Genomic DNA, 14,641 nt, shown 5'->3' on the forward strand with positions numbered 1-14,641 from the left:
AGAAGTCTTCATCTAGGGACATAGCTTACTTGACTTTCTGTAGAGCCGGTCTTCTAGAATACTCCAACAGTCATCCAGCATACCAAATCGCAGCTCTAACCTCAGTAATTTTTATTTCTATTTAAGATAAATAATTCCAACATGATTTCCTTGTAAACTGTTCACCCCGTCCATATCTGATAAGGAATGACGATGTTCCGACCACGATACAATATTCCACTTTAACATTAAACTAAACTATTTATTCATAAGAATTTTATCCAACCGTCATTCATATTCATATCAGCGACCATTGAATACAGCTGTTAAAAGAATTACGACTAAATCCAACTATTAAAGGATGACTCAATCATGACTCCGATATGAGAGATCCCGACTTTGCTACAACAGAGAATTTAAACTTCCAGTTATGGATATTGAAAGCAAATCCATAAAGGCTTTCAAGTCCGACTCCATAGCTCAATTTGTGTTTGTTTGTTCGTTTGTATGGTGTTTTTATGTTGCATGGAACCAGTGGTTATTTAGCAACGGGACCAACGGATTTACGTGACTTCCGAACCACCTCGAGAGTGAACTTCTGTCACCAGAAATACACATCTCTAACCCCTCAGTGGAATGCCCGAGAATCAAACTAGTGGCCACCGAGGTGGCAGGCGAAGACCATACCGATCACGCCACTGAGGTGCTCGCATTTGGTGTTGAAGGTTGATTAGGTAGGGTTTGTTACCGCCAGAGTGCGTGTGTATCATATATTATATATATATATATATATATATATATATATATATATATATATATATATATATCATATATATATATATATATATATATATAATTTACACACACAAACACACCACACATATGAAAAAATCTAATATATATCTATATATATATATATATATATATATATATATATATATATATATATATATATATATATACATATATATATATATATATATATATATATATATATATATATATATATATATATATATATATTTACACACAAAAACACACATATGAAAAAATATAATGTATATATATATATATATATATATATATATATATATATTATATATATATATATAATATATATATATACACACACAAATTGCATCTGCCCCGATTTAAGATCCGAACCTACATGAATAGGAGAGGCAATTATACAGAGATAATCCATCCTGCAATTTGGAGACCAAATGGACCCACTTTCGCAATATGCAAAGCTTTCAGTATATCCGAAATCCGAAAATCATTTAGTATTGGACTTTCTGTGATACTAGCTTGTTACTCAGTGGGGCTCCAAAAGCAGGCCAAATGGAAAACTAAATAACTTGGTATTATTATCATTATTATTATTATTATTATTGTTATTATTATTATCATTATTACTATTTCATCATCTGAGAGCTTGAAAATCCAAGTTGTAACAGAATAATCGAAAGTGGTGAGAGAAGAAGGGATATATATATATATATATATATATATATAATATATATATATATATATATATAGATATATATATATATATATATATATATATATATATATATATATATATATATTCAATTATTTCTTCTCCCTTCCGCTTTCAAAGAAGCAGGTATAATTCACAAATACATTATTTCTCAAAAATGAAAAAAAAAAAAATAAGGAAAATTCGATAAATAAATAAAACAAACTGAAAAATACCTTCCATGAATACAGACGAAGCTGAGGGCATAAACGTAACATCTTATGAACCTACTATGACTTATAGAATGGGTCACAATGACGACCAAGAAGATAAAAAAAAAGTCAATCAAATTGTAACTGAATTTCATTCTAAAATAACAGGCAATTTCCTTTACGTAAACAAAGCTTTCCATCAGATAATTTATTTATTAATTTATTCATTTATAATAACTAAGACAGATCGCTTTATCTATTACTTTTATTTTCTTCTCTAAACTTCCTACAAGAGCTTACGTTGCATTTTCGTCTTGTTGATGAAAATAAACGAGAAATATAAGATAAGAACAATGATATAATACAAACCAAAGTTGGAGAAAGAATGTAAATCTCTCTCTCTCTCTCTCTCTCTCTCTCTCTCTCTCTCTCTCTCCAAATTATTTAAGAGGCAACAGTGTGTCCTTCGCTTTATGTCCGTCACAAAACCTTCCGCTAAGTACGCTTAAAACGCTCTTTTAGGAATCCCGACAGTACCAGACGGACGGTGGAATGGGAATTCCTTGCGTACCAGGAGAGGAATCGCTAATTCCAACTGATTGTTTTTACCTTTACTGATGGATGCAGAGGCAGTCATTACTCTCCAAATGGTTCCAGGCGCATTTGCAATCCTGTGACGTTTTTTTTTTTCAAGCTTCGATGATGCTGGATAGAAAAATATCGTTATAGGACATATATTCCCTGAGAGAGAATTTCAATAGGCCTGTGTAAGCTTACTCCCCGAGTAAGCGAAAATACTTCATACGGAAAAAAAAAAAACAGTAGTACCATAACTACCTACTTTTGAAGCCGAGGAGTAAGCACGATTAAAAAATACTATACTGCTTTCAAAAGATGGACAGATAATAACCGAATGCTATTTGCTACTTAATTAATGGAACGAAATGACAACACAACCCCCATATTAAGCCAAAGCCTCTTTTCCGTACAAAGAGGTTCTACCGATCAAGAGGCAATTAAAAGGTTGAGTCTAAAAGTACTAATCCTGATTCCAGCCAATCAGTGGCTGATTTATCAGCGTCATTCCCAGACAACATCCAAACCATTATGCATTTTTATTTATTTCCCCAGATTCTTTATTCCAGCGAGAAATTTTAAACGTTCAACATTTTCCACCAAACAGTAATTAAGAGGGAAATCTAATGTTTCCCTCAACAGGTAGATTATAACTAATCAATTTGCAAACATGATCTGATATTGGAATTTTATTTCACTAACGAGCAAATGGGATTGCAAATAGATTTGAAGTGAATATATGTAAAATGTAGGCCACCGGCCAAGCACTGAGACCAATGAGATCATTCAACGCTGAAACGGAAATTGATAGTAAAATGGTTTGAAAAGTTTAACAGGAGGAAAACCTCCAAGGAGAGGGCTGAAGAAAGTGAGATGGAAGAAAGAGAATATGAAAGGAGGTACAGTAAGGAACGAAAGGGGTTGCGGGTAGGGATCGAAGGACGCCTACAAAGAACCTTAAGTAATGCCTAAGGTGCATTGAAGGGGATGAGGAATAGATGGTAAAAACATGCCATACAGCGATAGTAGATTCACATCACTGGTGTATCTGATGTCTAGGTCTGTCCCTTACGGCGCTCCTGATTGGCAGCCAATCACGGGGCTAGAAACTGTCTCCCGAGAGAGGCACGATGTATGTTCCACCTCTCCTGAGGGATACGTCTTTCTAAAGCATCCCTTAGGAGAGCTGGAACATACATCCTGTCTATATAAACTATCGAGAGAGACTGAGAGTTTCCAGCCCCGTGATCGGCTTATCAACAGCAAATAGGAGCGTCGTAAGGGACTGGCCTAGACATCAAATTCACGGTTGATGTGAATCTACTGTAGCATGACAGGATGACTCAGAAATGGCAAAATAAGAAGTGAATGGGACTCGTTCATGTTCCTCGTTGTTTCCTTCACAAAAGGGAACTGGTGGCTTGACTGATCATTAGTTATTTGGCGTTCCGAGGCACAAAAGAGAAAACGAAGGGAAAACTTCCACAGGTAATAAGTGAACGAACAAGTCCTTTCTTTATGTTGATTTCTTTTCAGGTTCTTTCTATTCAGAATTTTCTTTCCAAAATCTTCATTTTAGTCTCCAGAAGTCATGAATGAGAAGTATATTTATATTTCTGATGAAAGACGCCACAAGAATTCTTGAAGCAGAAACGTTTTGTCATCTTTCAATTTCGAAATGTAACTTGAGGATTTCTTGAGCGTAACTTAGAATATTTACAGTGGAGACTTCATTTTTTTTTCTTTGGTGAATGTCCAAGTTCTTTTAGAAGCTAATAAGCATATACTATACAAGGCCTGGATGAGGATGGTAACTATCTTTTGTACCATATTTTGGGGTTTTTCCTTTTGAATTCATTTTGATCTGTATCTTAGAGCGCTGATAACCGGAGGTTCCCTCTAAAAAATTTCACACTTGGGGAAGAAAAAGATTCCATTTTAACATTTTTAGGTGTAAATGTGCATAGACACGGTAACAGATTTAAATTTTTGTTGAATCTATATGCTATTTTCATATGTGGCTTGCAATTTAAACTTCATTTCCAAGTGGATTATTATTTTTTATTTTCCACTTGACATCTTTCAAGTGTGTTTATTTCTCCATTGCTTCTTTTTATATAAAGATAAATTAAGTGGATGTATCTTAAACTCTAATCGGCGTATCTTAATGATTTATTTACTTGTTTAATTGTGAGAATCTGAGTGGATGATGGGATTACATTTAACTATAGACAAAATACACGATGTAGAAAAACGAAAAGTGAAAACGATGGTTAGGGCAGAAGAAGAGTATTTGCAATTGCAAAGGAATATCAGGACCTATTCGGAAAATAATGAATAATAAAAATATGAAAAAAACTTCTAGACGGCATTAACGTTTTCCTCCATTCAAAATGTTTTTGAAATAAGAAATATACCCGGGGTTCATTCTCATGCTGTATTCGAATTGATTTTTTCCTTTCTAATAAAAAAATTAACACTAAAAGCTCGTCATTCTGACGAAAATTTTACAAGGAAAATGTTACGAAACCCAGCTGGAATTATTAACGCCCTCGTCCGTATAAACGCCCTTTCTTGTCTGAAAAACAAAATGATACTCAGATCCTTTGGCAGGGTCCAAACAACGATATCAATCACCCTACTCTATTACTGTTCGTGAGAATGGAGCTCGTAGATTATGTCAACATTATTTAGGAAAACGTATAGCCACTTGGGGACGGCTATTGCGACTAAAAGAGACAAAGATGGGCAGGTTTTAATGAGGTTACATTCATACAAGGAATGTAGACTGTTAAGAAAACCCCATAACTTTATGAGGTTTTTGTTCTTATCATAGGTTAATGTATACAAATTCATATGGCATAAGCCATATGAACGTTCCCATTAACATACTCAGCCAGTGTAAGGACCATAATATAATCCAAGACAATTTAAAAAAAAAAATTAAAAAAATAGGTAACAAAAGATAAATATAATTCATAAACTTTACAAAATGTAAAACGCCGAGAGGTTATTGCGAAATTCAACAAAATCATCAACATTTATTTCAGTATAAGAATTTTTTATACTGAGATGCCGCTAAAAATCATAATTAGAAAGAATAAAATAAAAAAGAACTTTCTTAACTTAGCATCCCCAAATATCGAAGAAATAGCTCAGAATGACCTCCCATAAAGGAAAGATCTCACAACTAACCTCTGCTAAAAAAAATAAATAAATAAAAAAAAATTGAAACTGACTCCTCACAGTCACAAAATTATAAGTTTGAAGTCATCAAAACTCAGATTAAATGAACTCAAACGCTTCATCCCGAATCAATGGAGGCAAGACAAGATGCCAAGAGGAGTTCCGGATGAGGCAATTAAGAATTTCTTTTCTCATATTGTTGAAAGATGAGACGCCCTCGTGCATATTAAGTGCTCGCGTACCTCGGCTGATGAATGCCTTTCGCGTAAGTTGCCAGATATTTGTTTTCTATGTTTCTCAATAGAAAAATACTTGGCTCTGGGAAGTAAAGTGGGAGATATTATCAAGTATGACAATGTGAGAGGAACTTATCTGATTGCTATGGCTTAATAACTGAGAGAGAGAGAGAGAGAGAGAGAGAGAGAGAGAGAGAGAGAGAGAGAGAGAGGGAGAGAGTTAAAATTACACGATAAATGATAGGATAATATATATAAATATTAAAACGAACGATATTCCAAAGGAAAACAAGTAAATAACCAAATGAAAGCACTTGTGAAATGAAGTGAAAAAGAAATAAACCTCAAAAACTGAACAAAGAAATTATTGAACATAAATTATGAACTGTTAATCAAATCCCGTAGAGGGGTGGGTGGGGTGGGGTGGTGGGGGGGTAGTGTCATCAGTGCACCTCACGCGGTGCACTGTAGGCATTACTTAAGGTTCTTTGCAGCATCCCTTCGGCCCTGGCTGCAACCCCTTTCATTCCTATTACTGTACCTCCTTTCATATTCTCTTTCTTTCATCTTACTTTCCACCCTCTCCTAACAATTGGTTCATGGTGCAACTGCTTTGAGGTTATCCTCCTGTTACGTCTTTCAAACCTTTTACCGTCAGTTTTTGTTTCAGAGCTGAATGGCCTCATAGCTCCCAGTGCTTGGCCTTCGGTCTAATTCTATGTTCAATTAATTCAATTCATTCTCACAAAAATCACAAGTGAATAAAACTGCATTGCAACAAAAGAATATAATAACGCTTTAACAAAATGACCCTGACGCCAAAACTTGAGAAAAGGAAAATAGCAACTAAATACATCACCAGTCCACTGGAATAACCACAAGCAAAGCTGAACGCGGCCGAATTATTCGCTCCCACGACCCCACCCTCCCCGCACCCCTCCCCGATATGCAACTGATCAGGCGGATTGAACTGGAAGCGCGTTCATGAATTCATTAGACAAAGCGAGGAAACGCGGCCAGAACATTCGCAAATTTGTCAGGTAAATCAAATGGAATATTTTTTTTATTTATTTTTCTTTCTTTTTTACACACAAAAAAATTATTTTGTTTTTAAGCTGCTTGTTAATCCGGTTCTCGGCGCTTTTGTCAAGAGAAAATCATGAAAAACAAGTGAGACACTTCTTCCCTTTCTCCAGAATAAATGACAAACAAAGCCATCTCAATAGAAAAAAAAAAACAATCATGCACGGCGCTTCAAAACAAATATGTAAAAATGCGCCAAAGTTACTTTAAGCGCAATCGAGTTTTCTGCACAGCTTATAATGCTGTATGAAATTCTCAGCCACGGCCTATGCATCTCTCACTCGCGGCCCATGAAACTTTTAGTCACAGCCCGGTGGTGGCTTGTTGTTGGCACCCATTGCCAGACGCACGTTCATGGCTAATTTTCACCTTGAATAAAATAAAAACTAGTGAGGCTAGAGGGTTGCAATTTGTTATGTTTGATGATTGGAAGGCGGGTGGTGATCAACGTACCAATTTGCAGCCCTCTAGCCTCACTAGTTTTTAAGCCCTGAGGGCGGGCACAAAAAGAAAAAGAACACTTAAAAGAGAAAGAAAATCGGAAACCAATAACTCTCCTGATCACAGATGATTTCCCCTTAACATCAACACTTTTTTTTTTTTTTTTTTTTTTTTTCTGACCCTTGACAGAGCGCCTCATTCCATGATAAATGGAAAATCGACTCCAGGAACAAATTATAGATCCTGGCCTGACCAGCAGCGATCCATCAGGCGGAAGAGAATCTCCGGAAAGACGAGAGATTCTTAATTGAAAAAACGATCTGTTATTCGGAAGAAGAAGAAGAATCTCGCACTCATCTATTGCCGTCTTTCATAACCTATGAACAGTCTCAAAGGGACGAGGTGGGAGAAAATGCTTTCGAAATGGTTTTGAAAACAATTAAATTATGCTGTGGAAGAATTTATATAAATATAAATATATATATATATATATATATATATATATATATATATATATATAATATTATAATATATATATATATGGAAATTGAGCAATTAATTAATGGTCTCTCTTATGTTTTCAAACGAACTGAAAGCAAATAACGAAAAAAAAAAAAAAAAAAAATTCTTCCAGAGTATCAACATGAAATTCTTATGCCAGTGAAGATGGGTCACATTGTAAAGCTTTTTTTTCACTTCTCTTACAGTCTTGGAAATCATAATGTATAAGTAGTGGAACACGAAGGAGAGGAAGACCTAAGACCAGATGGAGAGATTGCATTAGAGATGATATGAGGGAGAAGGGAGTATGGGAGGAAATGACACAGGGCAGAGGAGATGGAAGAGATTCATTAAAAACGGCGACCCCGCATGAGGATAAAGCTGGGAAGAAGAAGAAGTTTCTTTATCTATCCAGCCGAATTCGCAACCTATCGTCATTCATTTAAGCATTTACATTATTTTAACGCTTCAAGTATAAAATGCCGATTAAAACACTCTGGTCTAAAGCTAAGGACTATATTTCGGTGGACTAACTTTCACCCTTATCAAGCAATAAATGACAGAAGGAGTTACATTAGCGAAATATATATCGTACCGCTTTTTCAATTCCTTTACAATCTTGGCATTCATCATAAATAAGTTGCCTAAAGCATCTTTACCTAGCCGAAATTCGCAAGTACTCAGAAGTTTTCCTTGCTTTTCTAAGCCACAGAAATCAAAATATATCAAGTCTGGATTGCCTCGCATATAACCCCTCAGGGAAGAGAGAATTCTGATTTGCCTCAGTAAGAATGTTTGCTGGTCCTCGGGAAATCACCGTCAAGGTTTCTCGAATAACAGTAATCCGTAGCAGAGAATGTATTCGGTTCAAAGCACCCAACCCCAACCCCATCCCCGGGCTCTCTCTCTCTCTCTCTCTCTCTCTCTCTCTCTCTCTCTCTCTCTCTCTCTCACGAATAACGCATGTATGAAGAGACTTGGATGTCAACACTCCGTTATGAAAGCGATGCATGGATGCTGCATGCAAATAAGAAACAAGTTGATGTTGAAATGAACTGTTGGTGTACTATGAGGCAGAAAGGGTGTAGATATACACATAAGTGCCATTTAACTTAGGATTGACTGACTGATTGAAGCTACTAAAACTGGCGTCGCTGCACTTGAAATTAGGACAGGTGAAAGAATGGATTAAGTGTGTTTCAAGATGGTTCCGTCATGTAGTAAGAATGACTCATACATTCTTACATTCACGATTCAGAGAAATCGTTGTACGGAAGTGGCACTAACAACTGTCTTGCTTTTTATGTACAGGCAAAGGGAGGAAGAGCTTTATGGAGAAAAATGTAATACAGTGTAACATTCCATAAAGTGAAGGTTTTAGCAGCATTGAAAACATAACCTCAACAAGAGTTTTCGCTGCAAGGGAGACATACCAGAATGGAATTAGCGTCCAGAGAGTAATAAAAAGGGGATTCAATTGACTCCTTCCATGGGCCAGTGTAATCATCATCCCTCCCTAATGCCCAGAGCAATCTACCCCATCCAAATGATTTTTTCAATCAGTAGATTTCTGTTAATTAAATCTCAAAAAATTAGGACAAAGGTTATTACTGAACAGTGGTCAGTTACACATATACTCTGTTTCATTTACTCATTTATAATACTCTATTTCATTCACTAATTTATAATACTCTATTTCATTCACTATTTTATAATACTCTATTTCATTTACTAATTTATAATACTCTATTTCATTTACCATCTTATAAATTATATTTTTGATATATTTCATTTTTTGTAGTATAACTTGTCTTAGAGCTGAAAACTAAATTCGTTAAGTTTATGAAAGAGCTGGCTACTAAATTCATTACATTTATGAAAAACCTTATAAGGAATGGAAAAAAAAATGTATAAAAAAAGATCAGAAAATGGAATGGAGGAAATAACAACAATAAGAGCAATATAGCCTAACTCGGCAGACCAAAGGCACTGGAACATGTGATAATAGATAGAATTACCATTTCTATTATTCAGAAGATAAACCGTATTCGTATGGAACAAGCCCACTAAAGGGGCCCCTGACTTGAAGAAATTCAAGTCTCCAAACAATATGGTGAATTCGAAAGAACTAACGTGAACAATAAGCTCGCCCTAGATGACGCCACACGAGATGACAAAAAACATTGATTATAACACCGTCCGTGAGGTAGACAGGTTTCAAAAACACTGACCAAACAGGACCTATTGTCAACGATCTTGTTAAGTGGGCAAAGACATGGCAACCTCAGTACTTAGAGTGTGTCATAAATCATTAAGATGGCTTATGGCCAACACTTAGCAATACACAGAAATACACACACACCACACACACACACACACGACATGAGTGTAGCAATAACCGTTTTGTTGTATTTCCTCTGCAGCCATCCACTTAAAAGTTTGATGTTGAATAAAGAACATACACCGGTATCAATAAATACCAGCACATTACACAAATGCCGCAAATGTTTGTAAATTATTCATGTTTACGGGAGACTCTGGTTAATTAACAAAATCAGAATTAGCGAAGAACAGGATACTTAAATCAAGATAAGGTCATATAAGGCTGATTTTATAATTTTTGTTTTAATGTATCTGTTGGTTTACTGTACTGAACATATCACCAGCGCCTTCCGTCCAGACGAATAACATTAAAACATATATGAAAGTTTTGGTTTTCCGATTACAAAAAGAATAAAATAATTTTTTATTAGACTGTACATGAATTCGTAGGGTGCCTGTGAATACGTAGACCGTATGAAAGCAAACAAAAATCTGAAAGTGCTGGTTTAACAACCAAAAACGTTTAAAAAAAGAATCAAATATTTTTTTAACAGGCTGCACATCAATCCATCAATCCGTATGGTGCTTGTAAATAGACCTTATAAAAGAAAAAAAATAAATAAAAAAATCTAAAAGTTCTGGTTTAATGATTACAAATGCATAAAGAGTATATTATTTATTTCTTATTTTGGGGAGGGGATTCAACAACTCGTGAATAAGACTTTATTAAAGAAAGCAAAATAAATAATAATATAAAAGAATTAATAATAATAATAATAATAATATAAAAATAATAATAATAATAATAATAATAATATAATAATAATAATAATAATAATGAATAAATACATAGATAAATAAAGAATAAAATATAGAAAAATCTGTGAGTTCTTAAAAACATTTTTTCGGATTAAATTACCCATCACTTCACATGGTGATTGTGAATAGTCCGTATACTACAACCAAAAGAGCGAGTGACGGACGAAGCCTTTTCTAAATAAGTCGAGTAGTCCGAAAAGGGATGACTTTCGAGTGCAAAAGACGGAAAGTATAAGCTCCAGTCTTATGGCCAAAAGGTGTTACATTGCTGCAGTTCTGTTTCATCTTAAATTCGAATGAAAATTTCTCCTACATCGTAGAACGGGATCATTAAGATCAAACCCAATACGAATTCGTTACATCTGTACTTCTTCAATAACATTTTCCAATTGAATCGGTTTCACAGACTTCGACAACTATTATATCTTACACTGCTATAGTCAGTTAAATCTCTCTCTCTCTCTCTCTCGGGGTCATTACGGTCATACCCAAAATGACTTATACATCAACGCTCGTTTCTCTCTCTCTCTCTCTCTCTCTCTCTCTCTCTCTCTCTGTCATTACGGTTATACCCAAAACGACTTCTACAACTAACCTCTCTCTTGGATTTTTCCTAATTGAATAGTTTTCAGATTTCGACAACTGGTTCATTTAACTCTCTCTCTCTCTCTCTCTCTCTCTCTCTCTCTCTCTCTCTCTCTCTCTCTCGGGAACCAAAGGATTAAAAACAACTCAATTTTAACCAAGGCGTACGCATGCGTACAAGATTCCTTTACGACGACTAAATGTTTTTTTAATTAATTTACATCCATAATTGACATAATTAAATCAATTTTCCTCCCTAAACTTCATTAGCAATATGAGAGAGAACTCTTTTGGATATCCGTCTGATAAACCTTACCGAAAAAAAAATGTCACTCACATTTTATTTATTCTTTAATGGAGTTACCGGGGATTTTTATCTCTTGGAAATGTGGTGATTTCACCGTACTGGAATGAAAATGGTTTTTTTTTTAAGATATTTCTTTCATGATAAAGCAATAGAATTTTGCTTTTCTTTAAATATTTTATCGAATATGTACAAAAAGACGTATCTCGGTAAATAATGGATGGCAACTAGAGCTGAAGAGATACAACACATCCCACTGTGGGAACTTCTTCATACAAGATATGTAACACGTGGAATAAACAGCCGCCAGAAGTTGTAAACAGCAACAGTGTGGAAAAGTTTATAAGAAAGCTAGACAAAATCGTGATACAGTGAATGAACAGTGAAACCATGTTCCGAGCTTTAAGTGAACACATGATGTCTCCTCAGATGGACTAATGTCTTTGAGATATCCTAAATCTTGTAACTCCTTGTAACTTTGTGTATGAAACCCACAGCCCAACCCTCCTCTTTTATCCGGTCTTCGGACGCTAATGAGTGGTGTGGACTCAAAAGCAAATTATTACAAACAAATTTCATCTGCATTTAACCCTTTTATGGGTACGCAAAAGGACAGGCGAAGATGTAATGCATTAATACCCTAATGCTATTCTCCTTCCATTTCAATTCATTTTTATCTGATAATTTATTTATTTCTTTTTGATAAGTAAGATCTCTTCTTTCTGTATTTCCCTTTACCTTCTCTTACTTTCCAATGAGAACCATATTCTTTGGATGTTTTAATTTCAAGTCAATGGGCCCTGTGGTGGGCTTATTCCATATGAATAGGGTTACTCCTTAGAATAATAATAATAATAATAATAATATATAATAATAATATAGGGAGAGCACCCGACCCCCGCCGTCTGCGCCTCCTGGAGGCGTTACTCATCCAGGAACAAAAGCCCTCCATGAACACGACACAGGAGGCCTTTTTGCTCCCGACCTGCACCCGAAGAAACACTCCAATAACGGCAAACATCACCATATCGCCGCCCGAAAACGCCCCAATCCAAGACGACATTAATACGATGGATAATGCCAGCAGTGACATTAATACGATGAATAATACCAGCAGTGACGTCACGCGGCCTTTACCCAATCAAAACGAAGCCCGGCGTGATGATATGCAGCTGAGAAGATCGGCGCGCCTGCTGAGCCTGCGATCGGGAGCTGGCTTGAGCCCGCAGCCAGGCAGCCAATGAACAAGAAGCTCCCCACCCACTAGCCAATGAAAAGGCAGCGGCACAACGCCCCCCCGCTGCGCCACCGCAATATAAGCAGCTGGACAACACCTTCTCACTTCAATATACTAATGGAGAATATAGCCTCCCTGCAGCTTCCAGAAGGCGTAGAAATCTTCATCTATGCCGATGATGTGTGTGAAGTAGCAAGAGGAGCTGTTAGAGTACCCAGAATGCAAAGGGCACTCAATGACATCAACAATAAATCAAATGAGCTAGGCCTAAAAATAAACATAAATAAAACAAAGGCCATGACAATAAAAGCCCACAGACCGCTGCAACCACTAACAATAGGAGCTGAGCCCATAGAATGCGTAGGACAAGCTTATGTTAACATTAGGAGTTGTCATAGAATCAGCAGCTAACTTTCAAGGAAGAAATAAAGTACTTGAGAGAAAGAGCAAATGCAAGACTTGCCGCCATGAGATACATGTCATCCCTAAAAGAAGGAGCAAATGAACACATACAAAGGAAGTACTACCTAGCCTGCAACAGAACATTGGTGGACTATGCTGCCCCCGCTCTGATGAGGCTGACAGAGGCTCAGAAAGAATCACTGGAGGTCATTCAAAACAATGTAATGAGACTCATGCTAGGAGCACCTACATGGACAAGGCTGTGCAACCTCAGGCTTGAAACTAACCTGCCAAAACTAGAGGATAGGATTGCACAGCGAAATGCAAGCAAAATGGCCAAGATGTTCCTCTCAGAAAGAGACTCCATCTCTAAGAAAAGAACAAGAGAGGAACTTGCCAAACACCCAGAGATTCAAACTTCGAGTTCCTATGGTAAGGACCAAAGTGACAACATCAAGAGTCTAGGCATGGCAGAAACACTGCTGCAACTAGGTCCAGACACAACACAGGCACACAACAACTACCACCCTGGAAGAAGGACACTACAATATACAAATACACAAGCCTGCCAAGAGCAAAAGAGGACTGCACAGGAGAGGAGCTAAGAGCGGCAGCCTATGAAGCAATCAGAAACACTGAGACCATAGGGGCACAAACATACTACACTGATGGCACTGTAGATCCTGAGAATCAAACTACGGGAGCTGCAGTATATTCAAGAAACTTCACAGCCTGCTGGAGGACCTCCAACCACGCCTCCACTATGCAGACAGAGTTAACAGCAATAAGACAGGCACTGCTGTACTCACTGGAGAATGAAGAAGGGTCTGTAATCATCCACACAGACTCAAAGTCCTCAATGCAAGCCCTGCAACAACAGAAAACTAAAGAAAATAAGGCACTGCTGGCTGGAATTAAAACACTGCTACACCAGCACAGCGAAAGAGGAAGACCTGTCACCTTAAACTGGATACCCAGTCACATAGGAATTCCAGGCAATGAGAGGGCTGATGAGCTAGCCAAAAGTACAAAACACATTGACAGAGTGCAAGTACATATACAACCTGCACTGCAACAAGTCAAGAATGCAATGAAACCGCTCTGCAAAGAAAAATTGCTAAAAGACCATCGTGAGTGGGTAGAAAAGAACTCACCGTCTGCCAGATGGTATAAGAAATCGACTGGTTTAGTGCCTCCTCCCATAGACAGGTACACACCAAGAAAACTTGCTGTGATCATCCACAGACTCAGGCTAGGATATAAAGCCTGCTGGGAAAT

The sequence above is a fragment of the Macrobrachium nipponense genome, chromosome 19 (assembly GCF_015104395.2).
Source record: "Macrobrachium nipponense isolate FS-2020 chromosome 19, ASM1510439v2, whole genome shotgun sequence".
In the NCBI taxonomy this organism is placed as follows: Eukaryota; Metazoa; Arthropoda; class Malacostraca; order Decapoda; family Palaemonidae; genus Macrobrachium; species Macrobrachium nipponense.